The 27,277-nt window shown below is 33.1% G+C and overlaps 2 long non-coding RNA genes across 2 annotated transcripts in view; one reads left to right on the top strand and one right to left on the bottom strand.

The window, feature by feature from the left end:
- Positions 1-10,085: 10,085 nt before the first annotated feature.
- Positions 10,086-24,168, bottom strand: LOC111089437. The gene is made up of 2 exons (XR_002613724.1): positions 23,773-24,168; positions 10,086-11,431 (listed from the first exon to the last, which is right to left on the bottom strand). It is a non-coding gene; the product is annotated as an uncharacterized LOC111089437 (long non-coding RNA).
- The window catches only part of LOC111089434, a 72,795-nt gene continuing 65,112 nt past the window's right edge, over positions 19,595-27,277 (top strand). Inside the window, exon 1 of the long non-coding RNA XR_002613723.1 lies at positions 19,595-22,662. This is a non-coding gene — a long non-coding RNA (uncharacterized LOC111089434). The remainder of the gene's footprint in view (positions 22,663-27,277) is intronic.

Genomic DNA, 27,277 nt, shown 5'->3' with positions numbered 1-27,277 from the left:
GATGAATTGGAAATTTGAAAACAAGATTGCCACGATCACAGTATTTCCTTACCCATGCTTTATGTATATTTTTAGATATTTCTGAAAGTTTGATCTCATTATTTTATTTTCAGTGGTTTTTTTTCTATCGTATTTTATTATGCTGTCTATTTAAACAGTTTCTTTCCGAATTGTTTATTTCGTTTTGTTTTTTTCTCACACATTTTATATTATAGCCTTGTTAAGTTTTATACCTTTTAACGTTATTTCTTTTGATTTTTTATTGTTATGTCAGGTTTTACCATAATAATTTATATTGTTGTAAAATTAATCACTTTTTCTCTACGCCTTCTCAGAGATGGCAGATCTAGAAAAAAGCCCCGCCTCCTGTCCCGTCCCTCTCCAATAGCAAAATGTTAACACTAGTCTATAAAAAAAGCTAAACACGATGCATAAAAATATTCTCACGTTATTGTGGTATCCTTAGGTGTTGAGAGAACAAATCATTCACATATTATGTTTTAATTGTTTAACTTCAATAGTCTGTTTGTTTTGAATTTCGCGCAAAGCTACACGAGGGCTATCTGCGCTAGCTGTCCCTAATTTAGCAGTGAAAGACTAGATGACAGGCAGCTAGTCATCACTACCCACCACTAACTCTTGGGCTATTCTTTTACCAACGAATAGTGGGATTGACCGTCACATTATAACGCCCCCACAGCTGAAAGGGCGAGCATGTTTGGTGGGACGGGGAGTATTTTTTTAAAAGAATAAATTACGTTCAAATAAAGGTTTGAAGACTATAATATACACGCACCACATTTTTGAGACCTAAAAACAAATGGAATAAAATTTAATTTGAATATATTTTCAATAATTTTCAATAGATGTAATATTTTGAAGTACTGTAAGCCGACTTTAATTAAGGGGTCAATAAAATCAATTCAGTTGAGCAAAACATATTGTAAACAAAAAGATAACATTAGTGCTACTTCTAGTTAGACACGAACTTCTTTAACCGTACGATATTTATAGCCGTTAGTTTTTCGGAGACGTTATGCATTTAGTTTGATAGGGGTCACTAACTCATTCTTATTGCTTGAGAAAAGGATAAATATTTCTTATCAACAAGATAATATTCTACAAAAACGTGAAGAGGCAATACGATATTCTTATAATGACATTCTGCAATGAAAGTGAAGTAAGAACTTAATTCTTTTGTTTCAGAGTTTTACACACAAGCTTCTAAGTGTATTTGGAAGTTAATATGATTGATCATCAGAGGAAAACCATTATTGCACCAATCTGTCAAAAGTCTTATGTACATTGAAGCATCTGCACCTTAAAAAAGTTAATCGATACTTTTGCCGTCAAACAGCAAACACATTGAATATTTCATGAGGTACTGACGCTCAAATGATATTTGATCGAATTCCAATTGTTAGACAAAGCAGAGACTCTTTTGTTAGTAAGTGTAACTTTAAAAGTATGGAATAACTGTTTTTCCAATAGATTTATGCTCATCAGCTTTCTGCCATCAGCTTTGCATTATGAATTGTTCAACTCTTTGTGTTACAATTTAGATCAGACGGCCATTTTGAAATGTTCATGGAATTTGTTTTCCCTGAAGAAATGGTGAAGGTAGTTTTGTGTCACGAGATTTGTGAAACCATCAGTTTCATAGCCTGCTTCTACAAACTGGCAGACAGACAAGTAGATAGCTAGATAGAACGATTCTTCATATCTATATTATAAAATCAGATTATATACTAAAGAGGAGCATCAGGTTAAATGCTCAAACTTAAAAAGAAATTGGCATCGGTTTAATAGGTGTGAAGCATTGAAATTTTACCTCTCTGCAGAGGCATAACACTAGTATAATAATGTAAAATTGAATTACAAAACTCCATGAATGAAACACTTTAACTACCTTGTGATTTGTTCGTCATCCATAAAAGATCGCTGTGAATGTCGACTTACGGTATATTTGTTTGGAAGTAAACATTTTTTGAAGCTAACTTAAGGTTCACTCAGCAGTTGGATCATATAAAAATCAATGAGCTGCAGTGTTCATTTGCTATAACGACTACCAAACCTGTTACGAAGCTGAATCCGTCATGTTTCTTTTTCTCACCAGAACTTCCAATTGACTAAACAGATGTGTGACTTAATCTAAATTGTAATTCTAATGGTTTTGCTGTCTGTACTCATTTATTTCGTGTAGTCAAGTGTTTAACATAATGCTGTTACTGTGAAAAACTGAAGCTTGGTATAGTTCAAAATTAGCTTGTTTTGATGTGATTTACAAATTAGAGGCTATATGGTAAGAAAAAAGTTGTGTCAAAAAATAAAAAAGTCAGTGATAGAAAAATAGACAACGAGCTGCTTTGGGATATTCTATTCAAGGGAAGTTATGTTGGTGCTGATGATATGAGCCTGAACAATAGACAAGGCGCTGGTGCAAGACATTGTGCTATAGGAATGTTGTATTGGGGTTGATGATGTTAACTTGAACAATAATCATTGCGCTACTTCATGAAATTGTGTTCTAGAGGAGTTCTTCTGTTTATTTTACGTGTGAAGAAACTTAGTGTTCTTCTGTCTACCTTGTGTGTGAAGAGATCCAATGTTCTTCTGATTATTTTGCGTGTGGACAAGTCCAGTGCTCTTCTGTCTATTTTGCTTCCGAACAGGTCCTGCATTCTTTTCTTTATCTTGCATATCATCGAGATTGTTTTAATTATATTACTGAATTACTTATACTAAAGGACTCAATTTGACCTACATCCATCAAGATTTTCTCATTATAGCCATCTTTTTGTTCACTGATGCTAATGTGCTATAGCCAGCTAACAGAATTATTGACGAGAAACACGTGCTCAGACTGAGTATGAAAGAGGCTGAGTCAGATGCCTCTCTCTCACTCAGTTGGTTGCTTCGTCTCGCTCCACGCACAGTTAAGACAAAGTCTGATCTTCTTCCTTGCATCATTCTGAAAAACTTTGATTATAAAAATCTTTTAAGCTCTAATTCTATAAACATAAATTATTGTATATATTTTAGAAAATTATTTGAAATGTTGGCTGCCTCCAGTTCAAGTATAGTCCTAAAATGCATAAATGCAGTTTCTGTTACATTTATGGAACAAACTTCACACACAAGATAAAGGTAGCTTACTACCACTATTTTAGGTGTAAAATTTGTGACGAAGAAAAAGATTGGGCTTCACATGAGCGTTATGCAGTTTGACATCTGGCTTGACACAGTGGCTGAATAAGAAGAGAGCAAGTTTGCCATTTGCAGTTCTCATGATATGGCGTGAACCCAAAGATAATATAACTGACTATTATTTTTGCATGACTAATGTTTCTGGATATTCAGGCAAAACTAAAAAGTACATTAAATATCCAAATACTGCGTCTGCAATGAAACAAGTACTTCATGAGTATGGTCTTCCAGTGCCACATACACCAGCAAATTGGGAAACAGAAAAGTTATCCTGCGAATAAGATAATGAACCATCTTCACCCTCTTCATCTAGTAGTTCTATTCCTGTGGCACCTGATCATAAAATACCACATTAGACCACACAAGAAGAACTAAATGATCTGATTCATGACTTGTTTCTATCAAAGCAGTATGGGGAACTTCTTGGCTCTCGTTTACAGCAATGGAATTTATTAGCTCCAGGAACAAGAGTTTCAATTTAGCGAAGTCACCATCAAAGTATTGCATGCAAAATACTTTGTGTTTCTGTACAAATGTGGATGCACTATTGGAAGAATTAGGTACTGAACATCATCCTCAAGAATGGAGAGTTTTTATCGACTCATCTAAATCATGAAAGAAACGTATCAAAGCATGCAGATTATACTTGAGGTAATCAAATATGATCACAATAGGTGGAACATATATAGTGATCTAAAAGTTATATCACTCCTACTAGGCCTGCATAGAGGGTATACCAAACATTGTTGCTTTTTGTGTTTCTGGTATAGCCGAGGTGATACAAATTATTTCAAGAAGAAGAAATGGCCAGTGAGAGATAAGTACATATCAGGGGAAACTGAATATTGAGTATCAACCTTTAGTAGATCCTCAAAATGTGTTTCTGTCTCCACTTCATACGAAACTGAAACTCATGAAGAATTTTGTAGAAGGAATGAAAAAAGATGGTAATGGTTTCAGGTATCTGTCTGATAAGTTTCCGAAAATCAGTGAAACAAAAATGAAAGGAGGTACCTTTGTTGGGACACAGATTCGGGAAGTGCTGATGGATGATAATTTTAAAACAGTACACAATCAGAAAGAACTTACTACATGGAAATTATTCAAACTGGTTGTCAAAAACGTCTTAAGAAATCACAGGGATGAAACTATATTGTGCTGATTAATGATATGCTCGAGAACTACAGGAAAATGTGGTCTAGGATATCACTAAAGATGCACTTCTTACACTCACATTTAGACTTTTTTCTAAATGATCTGGGTGCCATGAGCATTGTAAGTGCTTCCACTAAGATATTTCTACAGTGGAAGAGTGATATCAAGGAAGATGGATTCCTGCGACGATGAGAGATTACTGTTGGGTCTTACAGCGTGAAATGAGAACATAGGTACAAATAAGTCAAGTAGATATTTTGTAACAAAAAATAAAAAATAATACCATGATGAAATTTTAGAACATAGCCTGAATGGTATTTACAGTATATAATCTTATTATACTCATATAGTCATTGTTTTTGGAAACTGGTATTGCTATTATGTATTGTTTTTGAACATTCATAAAAGCAATTTTCAATGAATAAATAAAGCTGTCAAAGAAAAGTTATTTTCACGATATATAAGAATATTTTGAATAAATCTACCATAACTCAAAAACTAGATGTGATAAGTAATTTTCAACGTGATTTGTAAAATCAGCATCATTAAGCTATTCAGAAACAGTTGCGTTTTTTTCTAGTAGGAGATCATTTTTTTTTGTTTTCCGCTGTAATCTGAGGAGCCCAAACCATTCTTAATATTGATTCATTCTATGTATCTTATTTAATATCTGAAAATACGATTTTAAATAGTTCTTTGATAAAAAAAAGGATAATTTCAATCTTTGTAAAAACGTCATTTTCACGACCCTTTTTGTGGTAATGTGCTTAGCAAGTAAAATACCATGATGGAAGTAAAACAGTAAGACAGTATATTATTTTACAATGAATACAGTATATTATGATATGACGTTTAGATGTTGTATATCAATTAGTAAGTATATATGTCCTGAAAATTCATTGAAATTTGTAGAGATGAACTATTTCATTATACATTATCACTTTTATAATTAGTTCCTATAGAAAAAGAAAATTGTATTAAAAACATACCTCATTTTAATATTGGACATATAAGTTATTGATGTTACAACTTTAGAAGCCAAGCAAATTTTTAATTGTCAAACATTTTTTTCATCTATTAGCTATTTGTGAACTATTCTTAGCATTTTGAGTTAAGATAAAGATATCAAGTACAAAGTAGGGACAAAAATAGAGCCTTTCTTTAACGGCTTGAGTGGATTCTAGGCTCCCACTGAGGATGGCCCGTGCCTGCTCATCCCCAACTTACCACCCTCTGAGCCATCAAATGGTTCATTTGTTCAGAGCAGATGTACTCGGGCTATATGGGAGACATCAGGCTGTGCCGTGTATCAGATCTTGACAGATTCGAGAGGTGGGTAAAGATTTACAAGAACGAGAAAGACCTATAGATAAGATAGTCTTAGCATCTTTTGAACCATATGCATGCAAAGCTATGCTGATTTCACTAGTATTGACACTTGCCCTTTCTCTGAAAATGCTTTAATCTATGTTTACGGAGACAAAAAGACGGCGAGTCTTAGAGAACTGATGGCTTACTCCTTTAAATGACTCCCCCCCCCCAACAAAAGTTTGAAGAAATAGTAAGTTGGAGGCCCTCTTTTGAGCGATGATCTAAAAAATATCAGCCAGCCAATACCGCCCCAAAGAACTTTTCACAAATGGATAATTATCACTTGATGAGGGTCTTAACAGGATGGGTAGGTTTAAAACTTGTCCCTATTCTCAAACTACATAATTCGCTTGCCAGGAACACCTAGGGCACCAATGACGTCACATAAATATAGGTCTAGTCCAGACTGTAATTCCAAGGTTCTCGTTATGAGAGCTTGTTGTATGTTAATAGCTTGTCTCTCAAGTTAATTACTACTTCCTTCTTCTCACTAAACTAGATCATAAAAACATAAAAACTTTTATAAGCATAATACGAACGGTGCCAGTCAGGCTACTGTTTACGAAAAACATATCTCGAGACGGAAAGATGCCCCTGTTTTCTGTTACAGATGCAAGGTAGCCTGGAACGGAGTTTTCTGTTCTACTACGAAAGATAAAACACACACTTTCATATCCGCGTTTTCTGTTAAGGAAATATTAAAATAATTCTGAAAAGTGCTGGTTTTTATGTAAAATGATTTTGTAGACATACCCGATATTTCAGTTTCCGTTCGTTTACTCCTTGATGTTGTAAAGCATTAAACTATATTGACCTGATACCATTTTTTAAGGCACATACAAGTTCAGTTTATCAGTATGTGACCCAATGTTGTATTGAAAACATAGTACTGCTGCACCAACATATAATGTTATTTTATATATTTTTGAAGTTTGGTGACTTTATGTTATTGTACTGCAGAGTTAGATAAATCCAATTAATTTGAATTCGTGACTGTCCAAGGCTCGGGCCCCCCAGTGGCACAGCGGTGTGTCTGCGGACTTACAACCCTAGAATCCAGGTTTCAATGCCCGTGGTGGGCAGAGCACAGATAGCCCATTGTGTAGCTTTGTGCTTACTTACAAACAAACAAACCAAGGCTCGAACTATGTAACAAATTACAATATATGTTTTTTAACCTGATTACACATGATAGAACATGGTATGCATTGCGTAAAATCATTAATCAAATGTTCGATGTAGAATCAGTTTAGTAATTTTGTATTCTGTCCACTGCTAGAAATTTTATGTAACTCAGTATTTGTTTGTTGTATAAGCTGGTATCGCTTAATGCCACATTTACCCTGTTTACAGAACGAATAGTGTTAACCTAAAGACATACTATGAAGCTAATACTATTAACTTGATGTCTTTCTGGCAATATGTAGTTTAAAGTGTTTTAGAACCTAATGATTTCATTTTTTAAATATTTTATACCATCCGCTCTTCTGACATTATGATATCATTTATCAAATCTGAATGCCTAGGGAGCGATGCCAAGATGCTTATTGTAAATATAAAAGCAGCTAACAAGTTTGTATTACTGTATATTGCTTAGTGAAGTGGTATCATACTGTGTTGAAATTCTGGTGACATTCAAAACATTATTATGAAAAACAAATCAACTAAAACGGGATATGGATGGAGTGAAACCCTCTAGAACTTGTAAATCTAAAAAAATAAAATAAAACATGCAACACACAATATCACTATAAAACATTTAACAGATGTGTCGATAAAATTATTCATGAAATTTTAGTAAAATACTAAATACATACAATGTCACTGGCGACGTTCTCATGTTAAAGTCTGATCTGAGTTTAATATTTTACCTTCATCTTGTTTCTAGTGTGGTATGCATTTCCTTTTCTTGCCTTTGTTTCAGGTTTTCATTCTTCCAGTTTGTCAAAAAGATAACCCTTTCCCTCTACTTTCATTATAGGTTCAGTGTAACAGCATTCACGTTAATATTTTTCAGTGGTACCTCATGGGGCTATTTTTACATATTTTACAGAATTTCTTCTTCGATTCTTACACTTTACAGGGACTTCAGAATTCGAATCAGTTGACTTTTATTAACCTTTTCAATATAATCTCGTCCTAAATTTATCAGGAAATCGCCATTATGAAGCCCACATACAAGCTGAAGATTAATATCAACTTCTACTACTCAATGTTAACAACATTAGAATTTAGTAATGTTCATATTGACACATGATATCTGTGGCACCTGAAGTAATATTCCTTGAATATATCCATCTATACTCTCACTGTGGGACAATTTGCTCCAAATAGACACTGGTTTTGATCCACTGTAAGACCAACTAGAACGTAACCCTACATAAGCTGTGATTATATATATATATATGAACACGTGCATCTGTTGTTGTCTGGTTTAGCCTAGATATTCGACACATTTTTGCTAGAAGCTATATTTGATTGTAGCGTAGTGGCTATCCATATATTAGATAGTGACTTCTATTTACAGTATATGATTCAATGATCATGTTCAATCATGCAGTCTGTTCTTTCATCTGGCGCTTATTGTTGTTAATTGTACTAGATTAGAGCACTGGGTGAATATCCAAGCTTTAACAGTTTATTTGAAACGTCGTCGACATTCCACTATTGCTTGCTGACCCAAAGTTCAATAGTATTTACTTCATTCTGGAATGTGGTAATCCATAGATTATAATTCTTTCAGGATTATGGCAATTTTTTATGCCGCTAAAATAATGCATGACTTCATCCCAAATGATATTTTCGACATTTTAGTTACTAGTGTTTCGCAAAATTATTTGTGGTAATATTATACTTGTGAGAACATTATAATAATACCGGCGTTAGTGACACCTGTATCCATAAAATAAACTGATAATTTTGGTGTGGATATGCCAGTACTGAAGCTTACATAAAAATAGTTTTCATTGACTAACAAGTATAGTTAGTGTTCTACTTTTATTAGCAAGAAACTTTACTTAAAGTTAGTAGCAAAGAATCTGTTATAGGGAGCAACCTTAATAAAAACTACAAAGAGCCAGTCCTTCACTGCTTATATATTATAGGACCATAAAAACTCCATTTATGCTCACAGTATGCTCAATTAGCTCAAACTATGTACGTATCCATTTGAAATCATTTGGTTTAGGTTTCCGTCTTAGTTTTTGCGAACCAACCTCAAAATTTCCAGAGCTGCCTCATAGGTTTTTCAATAATATAATATGTTATTAAAACATATGGACCATTTCTTCATTTTAGTAAGAAGAGAAACAGTTGGTAACTACTGGGGATTTTTATTATTTTTATTTCCTCGAGGATTTCATTTCACTTTAATGGCAAGACGTGAGCCTTAATGTTCTAAACCACTATTTTTCTTAAAGTATACATAAATACTGGTATGTTTGTTATAAGATAAAGATGTCTACCCAGGTGAGCGCTTTTGATCCAAAACAGAACCATGAAATGTTTTCTTTCTTACTCTGAATACAGCGATGACTATATACACTTTGATACTTGAATCACTCCCACTGAAGTATCCAGTGAATTTCTGCCTGAAAAAGTTCTCATGTGTTCCATGAGAATTGTACAGACTACTAACAATGTAAGATTTAGTTATCCATCTGGTAAAGTTATTACGATACTGTTCTAACAACCCTAATCTGAGTTAACTATCTCGTATAGTTACTATGATACTGTGATAAGATTGTTAGTCTATTAGCCATCTTGTGGAGTTAATATGATAAAATAAACTTCACATTCGATTTTACCATTACACTTATGCACCAAGGTATCTAAAAAGCACTTGAGTTACCGTGTTACTGATGAGTTACTGTGAGATATATCTTCTGTTGTTTTCCATACATCTTTGTAAGTCAAGACTGCAAGAAAATCGCTCATGTATTTCAACGATTCTGCTGTATTTTTGTTTGGATATGAAGTATCATCAAGATGTTTTAAAGATCACACGATCGTTTCAAATGTTGAGCAAACTTTAAGTCTATCATCTTGCAATAGTAGTTTTATATTATACGCCACACTGCTGTGGCTGAATCTCGGTTTCTTTAATTGGGTGCTAATAAAAGTTTCTACTAATATCGACGTATCATATCCAACTGGATAGAATATAATGTGAGTGATGAAACGTTATTCTTAGAAATTTCAGTATTTAAAGTTTAAAATTAATTAAATTTCAACCAGTTTCTAATCTTTCTTAGAACATTTATTTGAGAAGATGTATACAGACTGCACGACACCTGGAAACTTTAAGGTGCGTTAAACACAATTTCCGTTACTAGAAAGAACATTCATAAAGCTACAACTTTAAAACGATTATCCAATTTATTAAAGCGTAGGGAGACTGAAATTCTACATCAAAGATTTTTCGGTCATTAAACGTTAAACATAGTGACAGTTTCACAAATTACACGCATGCGTTTTATAGTTACTGGAAAAGCGAGTGAATGACCCACCTAAACCCTTATTGACGGCCACATAGGCGTTGGGAAGCTTTCGCCGAAGTCGTGTGAGCAATTAGTTCTTAGTGGACGACTGTATTAATCAGCATACTTATAAGCGCACATCAAAATGATATTTCTTTGTATATCCACATTCTACGTTTTATGTCCTTGGAATACTGAGAAGATCTTTTCTCCACAGGGATATTCCCGCGTCACGCACATCGTAGATTTACAACCCTTACAAGGAGTCCCTCAGCACGCTAGAAGAACAAACCCACACGAAGGGGTCCAACTTTCCCTGAAGGTGCACAAATGAAGGAAAATCTTTCGTTTCAACTTCAAGGTGGAGTAGCCTGAGCAGGTGAAAGGCGTCGGTACCATAAAAGAATGACGCATGAATCGAGCTGTTCAAAATGGCCGCAGGGTCCTTCAATCGTCCCTGCTTCTCCGATTGCAACGCCATGGTATATTGTTTACATTTATCCGCCCATTGAACCGTGTCTGAGGCGAGATTGTCAGTTCCCCTTAGGCTGAAGTGAACTTGTGTAGGGGTAACTTGCTGTTTCAACACAGCGGCTTTGTTTACCGTTCAGGTACTGTGTAAAGTACTTACAACTTAAAACGAGGCATCTGTTATCAAAACTATAAACCTGCAGTATAACTTTCATGATCGAAGAAAATATTACTATCAGATATATTAATTATTAACTACCCAATGTCTTGTAAGATAGACAATTAGTAATTTTGTTCTTTTCTTTTTACAGGTTTATGTCAAACAATAAAGATTTAGCAACTCATTAGTGGTGTAGAAGCTAGAATAACGTAACTTTCACAATAAGAGTTAACCCATAAAGCTTTAATGATGTTTATAATATCCTATAGTATTCACTTGATAAAGTTAGTTTAGAAACAGTGAAAACCACACCTGCTGTCGATACCACGAAAAGCGTGAGCGAAACGGTCTTCCTACCAAAAGGTTGATAGAACGATGAAGTCATAGTGTTGACTTCAAGAGTATCGAGTTTCTCATCTCTTCAATCTTGATTTTACTGATGTACGGGAACAGAAGTAATTTGTTGTACACCTTGATGTCAGGGTTTCACTACAGGTTCGACCTAGGTAGCGATCTCTTGCTTTAATTGCTAGCCACCAACAAGAAAGTTATGTCCCCAGGGAAGATGTACTCGTGTTCGGAAACCCTGCTTCGTAATTTAGACATATTGGGTAATTCAATGCACTATTTTTCATAATTGTACGATCGAAAATATTCTCACTAACACCTTTGAATTATACATACTTAAATCACTGGGTACCAGAGAAAAATATTCAATATTAAAAGTTCATGTTAATATATATTATTGGTGTATTTTTTGGTATTTCAGGAGAAAACATTATTTTAAGTATTGGCAATTGTTTGATATTTTAATTGTACACATAGTTCACATTAATATATAAGGTTATCCGTCTCACAGTTTTTGTCAAACCTGACATAATCAAGAAAAATCTGAAAAAAATATTAACACTTTACGCTTACTATTATATTTAGTTTAAATGAAATACCCTCAGTAGTATACTAAAAAGCATGATGGAAAGTGACTTTAGAAGTATTAAAAATTACGAGGTGAAAGTTAACCTTCATTAATACTTTCAATGTTTTTATTTCATCTTATGATTTATTCATTAATTGGCATCTAAGTAAATACTTCTTCAAACTTTGTCTGGGAAAATGTATTTTTCTCACATCCCAAGAACGTAGATTTTCTCACGAGACCACAAATATACACTATAACATTAACACTCAAGAGGTCATTAGTTTCAACACTTCTGGATAAATATATACAATAACACTAAAACTCGAAATGAATTTACTAGTTTGAACACTTTGAGATACATATACACTAAAAATACTAATACTCAAGATGAATTCACTAGTTTGAACACTTTGAGATACATATACACTAAAAATACTAATACTCGGGATGAATTCACTAGTTTGAACACTTTGAGATACATATACACTAAAACCAGTAACACTTGAGAGGAAATCATTAGGTTTAACGCTGACAAATATACACCAAAAACTGTAACACTCGAGAAGTGATTAGTTTAAAGACAGAGAGGAAGTTATTAGTTTCAACATATTTAGTACTTCGAAACAAATATCTATTAAACCTACTAGCGCTCGCGAGAAAAACGTTATTTTCATGAGAAAAATGATATGTGACACATAATAAAGTTCCTCAAGAGGTTCATTGGAAGACAATAACAGATTCGTACTATGTAGATCACCAGATAAATAGCCTCAACTACAACTGAGTCAGCTCTCGCCTTTCGAGCCTTCTGCCTCGCATTTCGATAAAAGTAACTTTTAAATAACGCTCCTTCATGCTGAGAAGGAATTTTCCTGAGAAATCGTATAATGAAACTTACTATTTTGACATATTAGTAAATTTCATAGCTCTTGTTTATGATACATTTGCATTACTTTATTAACTTACTTTATCAATCTTTAAAGTATTGTGTTGTTTTAGTTCAGGATCATTGTATTATTTTAATTGCTATTTTGCAGGTATTTTCACTAGTGAGTCATATATTAAAAAGCTGTATTGTGCGCTTTATTAGCGATTTTTATTTATGACATACAAGATTTAGCACTATTGTGGAAACCAATGCAATGACGAGAGATTCATGGTTCGTGTCCCGTTGCAGCAAACTTGAATTCCGTAGGTGTATAAGAGTGACAATCAAATCCCACTATTCAATTAGAGTAGTTCAAGATTTGGCGTTGGTTGCTGTTGACTACCTACCTTCTCTTTAGTATTTTAGCTCAAAATTATATAAAGCTTCCGCAAATTCCCGAAACAGACAATAAGAAGAGTTTCGCAGGATTTTGGTCACTGGTAACTGATAATCCAAAATTCAATAACTCATGTGGAGTAGTTGAGACGAAGGCAAAAATAAAAACGCAAGTTTGCAATAAGTAGCTAAAATGTGTTTTTATTGTTTGTGACACAGATGAACAACAAACTTACAAACAGATGAACATATTTATGAAAATACAAATGGAAATTCGTGATGGTTTTCACTATGTACACTAAACTCTCCCCCCCATTGTTGTATAAACAGATGATCACCCAAAGTCGACGAGGTTACCCATTATTCTCGAGATAAACGGGAACCAGACTGAGATGGTTAAAATGAAAGAGAATAGAATATACGTTGGCCTTGAAATTATTTAAACATATGACGTATGTTTAAGCATTATTAAAGCTAAGCTTTCTTTGAAGAAGTGAAATGTTTTGGTATAAGATTTGTTTTCAATGCCCGAAAGAAGCTGATGTTCTTCTCAGAAGTTCAAGAGATACAAGTAATGTAAAACGAAGATAGGACTCTCTCTAGTTTCTTCCATTTACATCAAAATTATAACTGTGCATTGCCATGAGAAATTTGGGCCAAGAAGCTATACAGATAAACTTCAAAGATACTTTGTTTAAACAATGTAATGAGAAAAGTAATATAGAGTTTAAAAATAAAGGGCTTCATACCAAAAGGTTTTTACATTCGCAATATTTTATAACGAAGCTGTTTTCAACAAAATGAACAAAATACCAGAAACTAAAGTATATTTTAGAAGCAGTTTTTGATCACTGAAAGCAATAGATAATTCAGTTTTTCTCACAGTCTTTATATAATTACAACTGGTAGTACATGATTACCTTCAAGTTTAACTGAAGCACAATATGGGTTCCATAGCACTTGCATAGCATCTGCATCCGTGATGGATATTTCTGATCAGTTGATGGATGATGTTATGAGGTATCAAGCTAGATTCCTTAGTACAAATGTTTCTATTGGTTGATAGCTTTCAGGGTCGTCTTTCAAATTTGTAATTACAGAGGGTTGAGTGTATTATATTAAAACGATTTTGAAGCCTCATCACGATGTTACAACCCATGTCACCGCACCCGGTCATGCTTTATCTGATGACCTTGCATCTGGACAAATATAATAGACCTGTAGCATAGTTTACATTGCAAAACGCTCCGTCGTAAGACTGTCATGTCCAAAGCATACAACCCCTCTTTGTATGTTTTCTATAATCTATCCAGTGTACGAGGACGACAATTTCCTAGCTTCAGTTTCAACATGCCGGTCTCATAGAAATCCATAGCCAACTTGACCTGTATGTCTTCATATGGAATATCATGAATGCCCTTTCTTTTCTCTGGCTTCTTGAGGTATGCAACAGTTAAACTGGAGATATGACTGGAAGCCTTATCTTGGTGAACCTGTATCTTATTGGCCTTGTTTCCGCACAAAGTCAATATTTTTGTGTGTTATAAAGGATCCAGAACAATGGTCTGATAATAAGCAAAACTAATAATGTTTTCTATAGTTGGTCTTCTTTTAATGGATACGTCGTAGAAACAACTTATGTACACATGACTTGTGTCACTTTTCCAGACGCATATTCTTCTTCTTTGCTATTTTGTGTATTGTTGACTGAAGCACGTGAATGGCTTTTGCTTTTGATCTTTGTGTTAATCGATTCTCATATGTTACAAGATGCTTACCATGTTGCAGATCTCTTCCTGGATGGTCCTTACTGTTCTGTTAATATAATTAGGAGTTATTTTGTAAATTCATGTCATTGCTATCATGTTAAGTACTGATATGGAACTTTTGTTTCTTTCTAATGGTGTGCTTACCGAACTGAAGACTACACTTGGACAGTATATTGGTATGGTGAAGGTCGGGTATGTTTTTATTGCTACCTATTTGAAAAGTAGAGTTGAAATTCAGTTTTCGCTCTTCCAATCAGTAATACACTACAAGATCATATAAGGTATTAGTTTTCAAAACAATAATTAAAAGCTCATACAAGTACAAAATGTTACTATAAAAACAAAATATCAACGTACGATAACTGAAAAGAGAACAGCCATCGCAAAAATTACTATATAAAACCATACAGCCAGTTGTAGAAAGTTGATCCTAATGAAAGCGAATTATAAAAAATAAAAACATATCAGGTTAGTAGGTTACAACAACAGAACCACAAGAGGTCGCAAGTACACCATATCTCCTGAAGGTGGAATTCCAACCCTCATATTGATCACATGTCTATATGGCAAGTTTAATAAAACCTGCGATGTCTAGATTATAAGTTACTGCTATTAGCTGGTGTCTCGTAAACATTGTGATGTTGCATTGGCTAGAAATTATTGTGTTGTTTCCTGATAAAACATCAGAAATAACATAAATCAAACTTGTTTCTGACCACGATTATGTACTTTATGTGTTCAACGATTAGAATATACTCAGAAAATTAAACAAATGATGCAAATAAAAACAATGATTTGTGATCAAAAGCAGAACGAAGCTATAATTAGATTATGATAAGATAACGCATATTAATTTATTTTATTCTTTAGATTTTGACCTAAACAGAACAATTCCACTTAAAAATTAACCTATATTGAAACATGACTGAAACAGCTAGCTACAATGTAAGCCAAGTATATGTGAAGTAAAGAAATATAGTAATATAAAAATTCGAAAAGTTTCAGACCAAAATCTCTGATTTGTTTGTTTGTTTGTAATTAAACACAAAGCTACACAATGGGCTATATGTGCTCTGCCCACCACGGGTATAGAAACCCAGATTCTAGCCACTGGGGGGCACCAAAATCTCTGAAAGATTAAAACTTGAATAGGTGATTATTAAACTAAACTGCTGGTCTAAGTTATCATATATCAACTTGTAACAACTGGTAAGCATGTTTCGATTCTATATCAAACTTAACGCAGATGGTGTGGAAATAGGTCTATATTCATTTCCTCAACCTTCTGTCAGCTAAAGATATAAGGAAATGTTATATTTTATGCAAAACATGAGTTCATTCTTAAGTCGCGCCTTTATATTTAACAATCTTGTAGCCTCCTCGCCATGTCGCATTTATTGGAAAGTTTCCATTTTCTGGTAGGTGGAAGGTATGAGAAATTAAAACGTTTTGTGAGCTAATAGAACTGTTGGACGTTCCTGAAACAAACATAGCGCCTTGAAAGAAAAAAGAAACTTGTTTATATAAAAACAAATTATACTTTATCATAGTGTGATAAAAATGTGTAACTCCATTACTTTAATAAATTTCAATCATGTAAAATAATGAAAAATACTGGGAGTTTAGAATGAAATAAGCAAACACCAAGTTCACACAACTAAGCACCACAGTTCGATTAAGTGATTTTTGTATTTTAAATTCCTGAAATAATGAATTGGATAACTTTTAAGTCGAAGCTTCTTATAATACTGTCTTAAATTACATTTACTTTACGTTCTTGTACTGGTTATATGTATTTTTTCTTTGTTGTTATTATTGACCAACTTGTACGCTCTTGTACTGTTCGTACTGGTTGTCTCTTTTTCATGAAAGCGTTTGTACTATTATACTATTGACAATAGATAAAATGTTAATTTTTGGACTGCTTTATTTGTTGCCCTTTTTCTACTAATTTTTAACTTTTTTATTATTATGTTATTGTATTGTTTGGGTACTATGTTTATAGTTTTTGTACAGTTTTGTTTGTTTAGGTGCCAAACAAACAAAACTGTACAAAAACTATAAACATAGTTACAACGTTCGAAGTTCGTTGCTTACGAGCACTCTTTCCCTAGATGTTGAAAGCAATCGTGTAGTAACTTTCCTCCGAATGAGTCCTTTCTTCCTGCCCCCAGTGGCAAAGCGGACTTACGACGCTAGAAACCGGGTTTCGATACCCGTGGTGGGCAGAGCACAGATAGCCCATTGTGTAGCTTTGTTCTTACTTACAAACAAACCTTTCTTCCTTTATCTATTTACTCGAAATTATTGCTTATACACATATACTACCTATAATTTTCGTTAACTAAAGTTTCAAGAAAAAAATAACGAATTCAAGTAATTTTACTCACAAGAGTTTTTCTAACGTTCTGTATTGTTTGGGTATACTATGTTTATAGTTTTTGTAAAGTTTTGTTCGGTTGTTACAACGTTCGAAGTTGTTTTTGGAATTATGTTTTTATTTGCTCTATTGTACTGGTTTACGATTATTTAGTAAATTTTCAAGTTTTTTATTCTGTTATATCAATTTGTTAACAGCTTTTACGTCACTGAACCACTGTTGATGATTTTTTAAGAAGCTGCTATACTTTAAGTTTTGTTCTATTCTAGGAGTTGGATCTACTTTATAAGTTGTTCTAATATTAGACCGATTAGTTGTTTTTTTTAGTTATTTCATTATGCACTGAATGTTTGGTAAGTTGTAAGGTATTCTATGCTCTTGGACAGTTTTTGAATTACTACATTAATCATATGTGATCTTTAAGTTTTTCTATTGTTTGATTGCTATATTGTTTTCATTATACTATTGGATTGGTCGACCGTTGGGAGTTATTATTTTGTTTTTGCGTAACATATCTATATTCATAGTTGTTGCTGCATTAAAGTATACAGTTCTTCATATTTGAACCATTCTTGCGCTACTCTTATCACCTTCAACGATTACTGTGCTGTTTATATTTTTTAATTTTCACAAGAATACTTTTCATTTTACTGCTACACAGCTATGCGTATGTATATATATATTTAGTGGACATATCTTCGTTTTATTACCACTAATGAAATTTTAAACATATATTTATATGTATAACTCGCTTTTTTGTTTTGTTTTTCGACAGATTATTATTTTTTTAAATCATTTCCACAAAGTTACACAAGGGATACTTCCACATAGCCGTCCCTAATTTCGAACTGATAAACTATAGGAGAGTTAGTGTTCAACAGCTTCCGTCGCCAGTTCTTGGGTTACTCTTGACTGATTTGTTCACCACTCCTTTAACACACCCAAAGTGCAGATCGCATTTTTGTAGGAAAAAAAAAGACACGAAAAGTTCATCCAAGTTTCATAATCCGGGCATGGTAAACTTGGACCATGTTCGGCTCTGGTCAATTCTGAACAAGAACGTTTAATGGTCAGTACATTATGGGACATTTTATTGGTTCAGTATATCAGGTATAGAGAAACTGAATAGTTTGTAGGTTTTACGAAGAAACCAAAAGAAACTAGGCAGTTTAACATCTGCGTTTAAAAAAACATCAAATAAATTAGGCTTAAAACACTGATTTTAATTTTGTTTCTAAAAAATACAATTAAACATACATTCCAGCTCTATGAGCTTACAATACCATTCACAGACGTAGCGAACTAGGTATGGTTTGTGACAAGTTATAGTGAAAGAAATAAACCACGCGTTTATATGCCACAGTTTCTAGATTTACCTTATCGATTAAAATTTTTGCAATTAAGAAACGATATAATTCTTTATATGATCCCTTCTTTGGACTCATATAAAACATAAATTTTACAAAGCTGTATATTTAAAAATGCTCTGCCTTATAAGCTCTGGTTACATGTATAATAAAAACAATGACACTGAAGCAAAATAAACAGTAAAATAAATATTTGTATATACAAACACTCGGGCAACCTTCCCCGAAGGTTACTAACATATTATGGAAAAGAAGATACGTTAGGGTTTCGATTTTTCACTTGAAGCCCTTTGGAAGCAAAAGTTTATATTTACAAATCATGAGTATAATAGTAGAAATTATATCCACAGTCGCTAACTCAAGCTAATTTTGTATACCACTTAAATGTTCTAAAAAGAGTATTCACTATTACATACTTTATATGGAGTAAACGAAGTGTAAACACTATGCCAGACTTTTCTTTGCTGTATGTGATGACTTATTCAGGTGAATTTTAAAATAGTCGTTATCTATCGATGTTAGAGGATTTGTAATATTTGATAGTAAGGTATTTAAGTAAAAACTTAGGAATTTTATGCTTGTAATGCTCCTCCAGTTAAAGCAATCAACTTGTTTGTATGAAATATCGTGTTTATGTATATCTTTTTTCTTCTTTGAAAAATGTAACTAAACATTTAAATTATGAATCAGTGAAAGAAAAATAAAGATACAGATGTTTCCCTCATCTAAGGGATACATTATTATAATCACTAATAAAGTGTATGTTGTTTTGTAAATATACTGTATCAATCCGTTGTGATGCTTTCTTTTTAAAATTATAATAATAATTTGATCTTTCATTCGCTCATTTATGCGTTGTCTCCTACTGATTAATTGTTTCCTTGTTTGTTTTTTCTAACTTAAATCTATCTGTGCTCTGTTCTTTGCTGGAAATCAAACCCCGGATGTCTGCGTTGTAAGTCTGTAAACTTTCCGTTAGCCCCCCCCCCCCCAGTGGCTCAACGTCAAGTTAACAGGCTTACGACGCTAAAAACCTGGTTTCAATACCCGTGGTGGTGGGAGCCCATTGTGTAACCTTGTGCTTAACAACTACCAGACTTAACGTTAATCCACCGTGGAATCTGTTGATGAAGTATTGAAAACTAAGGCTAAATGATATTATCTCAATAACTTATATTTGTCTACACCGTTTCAGAGAATGTTATAACTTTGTGATCTGTAAGGAAAATAAATTTATTGGTATCACTTTGTTTTTCTTTGTTCAAGCAAAATGATTTTTTACGTTAAACCATTAATTAAATATTCTGTTGCTTTGGATTCGAACCAACGAGAAATTAACGATCGTGATTGAGCACTAGAGTTGTCATGAATTTTGTAAATAGTGAAATTAATCCAATTTAATGAGCCTATGGTTGACTTATTATTATGATTTTTATTGGAGAAACGGCGATGTTTACAATCTAATGAATGGTTCCGTTTTCGGCATGTATTTCCAGAGATCTAACCAACTAAATCATTAAATTTGTTTAGCCCATGGTTGAGTTATTACAAATGAAATTTTATGTATGATAGCCTCATGCATAGCCAACTGCTCTAATAATGACATGCAAGCTTTCACTGCTAATATAATAGAATGCTTTATTTAACTCATGGTTGAGTAGATACTATGGATCTTCTACGTTCGTAAGCAAGTTTTTCCTTTCATATTATAAACACAATTATTTAATGCTTTCTACAATTTTTCTTATATTTAAAAAGTTATTCTCTTGATGATAAATTGCAAACTGAAGAATAATAAGATGGATAATTCAAAATGACACAAAAAGTTAGTTGCTTCTCATATAAAATAGCTTTTTTTGTTTGAAATAAAGGGAAAAAGAAAGAAATAATAATGTTATTTTCTTTACTATTTCGTGTTAAGACGTTCGACCCATTACTATATATATATATATCATTAACGACCAATAACTATTCAATTAAATTGATACATTTACCATTTTAATATTTAATGGTTTGACCAGGTCTATACAGGGAATGACCAATAACTATTAAATCCTCGTTTTAGATCTATACGTGCCCCCCCACCGTGGCACAGCGATATGTCTGCGGACTTACAACGCTAGAATTCGGGCTTCGATACCTGTGGTGGGCAGAACACAGACAGCCCATTGTGTAACTTTGTGCGTAATTACAAACAAACAAACATCTATATGTTTTACCAGTCAGTGTATTGTGAATGGCCGATAAGTATCAAACTTTTGTTTCTATCGCTCTATTAATTCTTTGCTGTATTATCGACAGCGAAACACTGAATATTTAAATACAATAATGATTAATCATAGTTAATATTTACAAATTATCAAAGTATTGTATCTGTACTTGGTGTAAATGATGCGTGTGTAGCCTTATTAAAACACACGTAAAGAAATAAAAAATAAAAGCACTCTCGTTTTAGTTGTATTCTTATATCACTAAGCCTAGTTCCTTTACTTGGATAAATAAAATACTTTCCAAAATATGTATTTTTATAGTGAGAGCATTATTTGCAGATATCTCGTAACTAAATTTAGGGGTGGGGGAGTATTTTCATAAAAAACATAAGCCACTAATCCTAGTTATATTACATGTAAGAAACAAGGAAAACGTTTACTCAATAAGATAAGAGGAATACAAGTTTTTAGCAAACCTATAAGTACAGATTTAGTTATTTTAGATAAGACTTTGAGTTGAAATATTAAAATCTTTATTTAAATATCTAAATAGATTATATTACGAAGTACATATAACACCAGGTCTTAATGATCAGGTCGTGTTTATACAACAAAAACACTGTGTTAAAGATTTTTACTATAGCTCCAGAATTCTTGTGCGTACGTGGCTTACCTCCAAGCCATACTTAGCATTTGTTAATAAGGTAGATTTAATGTGCATATCTATGATTAATAATTGAATATATATATATATTGATACTTACTGCTGCTTAAAATTAAAATATCTCGTCCTCTATGGTGTTTTCTGGGTTAACCTTTGATTTTAAAATGGAAACTTTATATATAATTTAATTAAACACAATGCAAGATTGTATGCATGATGTTATTGATAAAAAACTGTTTCAAAGTTTTAGTTTACTCCAAAACTTCAGAGTGAAATTTACATAAAATGAAAACCAAATTCCCCAAATATATAGCTTACAGAATCATGTATAATCCTACGATAACAATTATAGCTAGGGAAAATGTTGTGTATAATGTAAAGTACGTCTGTTTATGTGTATAATTATCTATATGATTATATGTTTTGCATAGTTCTGAATTTCTAGGAAAATAACAGATCTAGTAAGTAAAAGTGTAGGTTGTACAGACCAATGGAAGGTTTTATAAATCTCACTCATACGTTTACGTACACAAGCTACAAATAATATACTTTGCATATATTGCTATAAAACTAGTTATGATAGCTGATTTCTAGTGCCCCTCTGGCCTTCTAGTTGCATCACACAACAATCAGATGACACGCGATAGAATGTCTGGAGTATTTGTCGTAGTTCCTTTCATTTACTGGAGCTAGACGTGAAAGTGAAACGTTATCATGGGTCTCTGCAGACGGCAACGAAACGCGTGTTCAACTTAGAGTGTCGGAATTAACGCGAGTTCGGTTACGATTGTTATTCACCTGCAGAACAGACGTTTTCAACCGGCTCTCTAAATGACAGCTATTAACCAATTATTTTCAAATTACGAATGCTTTCAATTTTATTTTCAAAAGACATGATTTAATAAAATCATGTTACTTTTTTATCCTCTATAATAATAAAAACCCTCCAATTGGAGAAATCAAGTCTCCGATTTTCCAAATTGTTACTCGCTTAATTATCTATAGATATACGGTGGTTTAAAAGGGAGCGTGCAGAAGATTTCGCCATTCTGTTTTGATAAGACTCGAAGAATAAAGTCTAGTGTTGTTCGATATGTGATTGTACAGGTTAGGACTACGATCTGGATAAACCAAGTCAAGTTTTGGAGGCTCAAAAGCAGACGGCAGGTTGTAAATAGACTAACATTGAAGGCTAAAAGAATACGGCAGGTTGTAAATAGACTAACATTGGAGGCTAAAAGAATACGGTAGGTTGGAAATAGACTAACACTGAAGGCTAAAATAATACGGTAGGTTGGAAATAGACTAACATTGAAGGCTAAAAGAATACGGTAGGTTGGAAATAGACTAACATTGGAGGCTAAAAGCATACGGTAGGTTGGAAATAGACTAACATTGAAGGCTAAAAAAATACGGTAGGTTGGAAATAGACTAACACTGAAGGCTAAAAGAATACGGTAGGTTGGAAATAGACTAACATTGAAGGCTAAAAGAATACGGTAGGCTGAAAATAGACTAACATTGACGGCTAAAAGCATACGGTAGGTTGGAAATAGACAAGAGATAAGGCTATAAATAGTCGAGAGATCATAAATAGAAATCTGTAGCTAAACTAGTGTTGAAAGCTATAAAATAGAAAGCGGGTTTTCAATACAAAACAGTGGAAGGCTCAAAAGTATACGATACAGAAAAACGTTGAAAGTTCAAAAGTATAATATGTAGAAAAGTATTAAAGGCTCAAAAATAGTCGATAGGTTGTAAACGGAATAGTATTGGAGATCTCAAAAGTAGATGATATGCTGTAAATAGGCAACCGTTGAGGGCTCAAAAGTAGACAGTAGCTTGCAAATAGACAAACGTTTAAGTATCGAAAATCATTATTACCAAGGATGAAAATTCACATGAATGTAGTATATTATGATTTCATTAATTGTCTGTTGTTAAACGCAAAGGGCTATTTGTTCTGTGTCCACCGCAGTGATTGAACCCGAATTTTATTGTTATAAAACATGAGTTACCGGTTGGGATGGAAAATGGTGGGTTGTGATTACATGAACTTGCAGAACACAAAGTTTGTCAAAGGTGTTCTCTACGTTTATCAGGATTTCATCGAAATTTACAGTAGTCAAAGAAAAAGCTGTGGCAGTAATTTCAACATTTTCAAATCGAAACATACCTGAATGCTAAAATAGTGTTCTAACCAAGATGTGTACAGGAATTTTAAAAAGCATATAGCCTAAAACTTATATGACATTTACTTTCGTGATTATTATACAAAAACGTTCTGTAGTTGTGCAAATATTAGAAAGATTCAAAAGCAAAATTTGAGATACTGTTGGTAGGTGATTAAAACTTACAAGCTCAACTCCAAACTTGTAGCAGGTAATTTCTATTAGACTTGGGTTTTCATCAAACTTCCTCCAGGAGTCATACACCTACAATCAACCCCTCAGGTGGTTCGTTGTTTCAGTAACTTCTTTTTCCGCATGAATACCAGACATCTAGGTTGCTAGGTCTACTTTCTGTAAGAACTCCATTATAAATAATATGCTTGAGAAATTTCCGGGAATGAAGACGAAAAAAGCTTCCAACTGGGAAAGTTAAAGCTATCGCTTCGTGAAGGACACAAATGAGTGAACACAGGAAACAGGTGCTCAATCCTGCTGAACGACTGCTGTCTTTGCTGGAGCTTGATATAACTAGCCTTGAATCGCTGTTAGCAGTGATAACACCGACGTGTTGTTGCCGCGACTGCTTACAGCTATTTCAGTTTAATATACTGCCACCGGCATAAGATAGTATATACGGTCTCTCACTTTGAGATGATCGACCCTGGTTTATAAAACTGTTAAAGCCATGCTCCTTAGTCATTTTACTTCCATGACAGTTAGATATATTTAATTTTACTGAATTTTGTATTATAAGATAAGTATATAATGTGTCACCTCTTGCATTAAAATGTTTGAAATAGTTTCCTCTGCCCTGATATAAACTGAATCTCTTTTCAGACAACTTGTTGCATGTTTATGACATGATATATGTATATAAGAGTATACAACATTCTGTTAAAGACTCATGATACTTTTGCAATTGCAAGGCCAAGAATAAGTTTATCAACCTCCTCAACGTACGAGGTAATTTGTTTTAATATATGTTATGCAGGTATAAACTATATCCGAGAAAATAATAAAAGAGACAGAAAGATATATTAGAAAAGTGTAAAATATTGGAGCCAAATCTACGCTTAATATTTATATACTGTATATACAGCTATTGTAATAATAATCAGTTTTGTCTGTCCTGAAAATGCGTACGCACCTTATTATTTAAATGCGTTTGCGCGCGTGCTTCACTTCAACGGATGTAAACAAAAAAAGCAGATGTAAATGCACTTCAGTAGACATTTTGTACAGCAATACGTCTAACGTTAGGTTGCAGAATAACACTATAAGTTTATTTATTGATAGTATTAAGTACGGTAAAGTTTAGCTCTAACTAAACTAAGGCAAAAACGTACACGAGTTACAGTGTTAATTTATCTCTTTATCGAATTTTGTTCGTACTTAATAAAGGATTAATTAATGTTAGGCCTAAGACAAGTGTAATTATAGATATTAGTGTCTGCAATTAGTATTCTTTTGTAGTATTCTACAAATTCTGTGTTTAAAGACGCACTGTTGCAATAAAGATACTAATGTGACGGCAAATATTTTGCAAGGCTCTGATAATATATAACAAAACACTACATAATGAATCTTTAAAGTTAAATTATTCCTTATTCTTCGGAGACATGCTCTTAACTAACACTATCTATGAATTTTATGCTATCTTTCAAACGATATTGGAAATATTCCAACAGGTATTATAGGTATAACCAAAACATATACAGTTTTTCACCTGTGGAAAATTGTATGGATTTTGTTTACATATATATATATATATATATCACGTGGATGTGTAGTACGTATTCGAGTAAATTCCAAAAACAAATGAATGAAATCAAAGGAGAATATGATAAAATATATTAACCACTCTACATTTGCCCAATCTAGCGTCTACAATGCCTGATGGGATATAGTAGACAAAATAGTGGTCTAGGTGCTATATATATCATCATCAACTTTTCTAAATAACAACTATAATGGTGTGAGCTATACTAAGCAAGTGAATTGTAACTATTATCAATTTTACTTAAGTCGTTTGCAAACCAGATTTTGACGTTAAAAATGAATATCACAACATTATTAATTTTTGTTTTTAACACTGATTATTTTTATTTATTTATTTATTTTATTACTATTTTATTTTTAACGAACTTTACTGTCAAGATTTTTCGTGCGTTGGCACTATCACTATAATGCTCAAAGATAAAACAGTACGGTTTATTTTTTTTTTGTGTGTGTGTGTGAGATAGGACAGAAAATAAAACAGACGTAAAAATCATTTCGAAGAGTTATTTTTTGATGTTGAATTCTGTTGAGTTTTCCACAATATTTTCCCTGAGCTTTCCTGTTTTGCAGCTACTTTTTCGTGTACTAATATCTTTTGTTTTTAGTTTTCATTACTTGCGTTAGATTTTTGGTGTAATACTGGACTATAATATTAGACGAAACATTAGCAAAAATTACAGTACCACTCCTCACAAATTTCTTTCTTTCAACATCTATTTTACTGTTTATTTCTTTTCCAAGAGTGTTCAGAGCATTCGTACTGGTAACTAACTCTCAGCTGAAAAAGGAACCTACTATCGTTAGGTGTACCAACTACTACACAGAAGTATTAGAAAAATGACTACGTAGTGTTGAAACTTAGGTCACCATAACATTATCCACATTAGATTTTGTGTGAAATTAAAATTAAAAATAGGTAGGACATTATAAAAAAATCAAATATAAATATGTTCGATTGAAGATTGTGCATATTAGATCAAGACAGAGTTAGGCTTATTGCGTAAGATCTGTAATTATTATGTAAAACGTTTCATGCAACATAAAATGAAGCTTACTGCCTACCGTTACAGCGAACCGAGTTTTATTCCCTGTAGGCCTAACTCTGAAATCAAAATTACTAAAATTGTGCAATTATATAGACTTGCTGAATAGTTTTCCCCAAGAAGGCTTTAAAATATTTAAGACAGCTCATAATAATACCTAAAGATAATATAATTAAACTTTTTTCGCATTTTTTATAAGTTTTCTTCTTATACTAAAAAAAACATTTTGCCTCATTGTGAAGTATTTTCACAATCAGTCACTAACAGCATGCATAAGTATCTGCTTTACATACATAAGCTCCACTCTTCACGTACACCGTATATAAACGTCTTTATAGCTATCGAAGTTGAATAATAATACAGGCCTAGCATGGCCAGGTGGTTAGGGCGCTCGACTCGCAATCTGAGGGTCGAGGGTTCGAATGCCCGTCACACCAAACATGCTGCCCTTTCAGTCGTTGGGGCGTTATAATGTGACGGTCAGTCCCACTATTCGTTAGTAAAAGAGTAGCCCAAGAGTTGGCGGTGGGTGGTGATGACTAGCTGCCTTCCCTCTAGTCTTAAACTGCTAAATTAGGGACGGCTAGCGCAGATAGCCCTTGTGTAGCTTTGCGCGAAATTCAAAAAACAAACAAACAATAATAATACATTATTACAATTAAAGAATTCTTTATTACTAAAACAGAATCCATTATTACTGTTACAGGTACAATTGGTTTATACAAGAAAACAAAAGTTTTGATGCCTCTTGCAAGGTACTGGGCCTACTAGGAATTATATGAGTTATTAGCTATTTTGTAAGTTTTTATCACATTTGTAATATTTGACGATCTTTTCCAGTTGGCAAACTAGACTTTGATATATTTTAT

This window comes from Limulus polyphemus, unplaced genomic scaffold (assembly GCF_000517525.1).
Source record: "Limulus polyphemus unplaced genomic scaffold, Limulus_polyphemus-2.1.2 Scaffold121, whole genome shotgun sequence".
Taxonomy (NCBI): Eukaryota; Metazoa; Arthropoda; class Merostomata; order Xiphosura; family Limulidae; genus Limulus; species Limulus polyphemus.
Note: the sequence above shows the minus strand (reverse complement) of the source record. Positions and strands in the feature narration are given on the sequence as shown.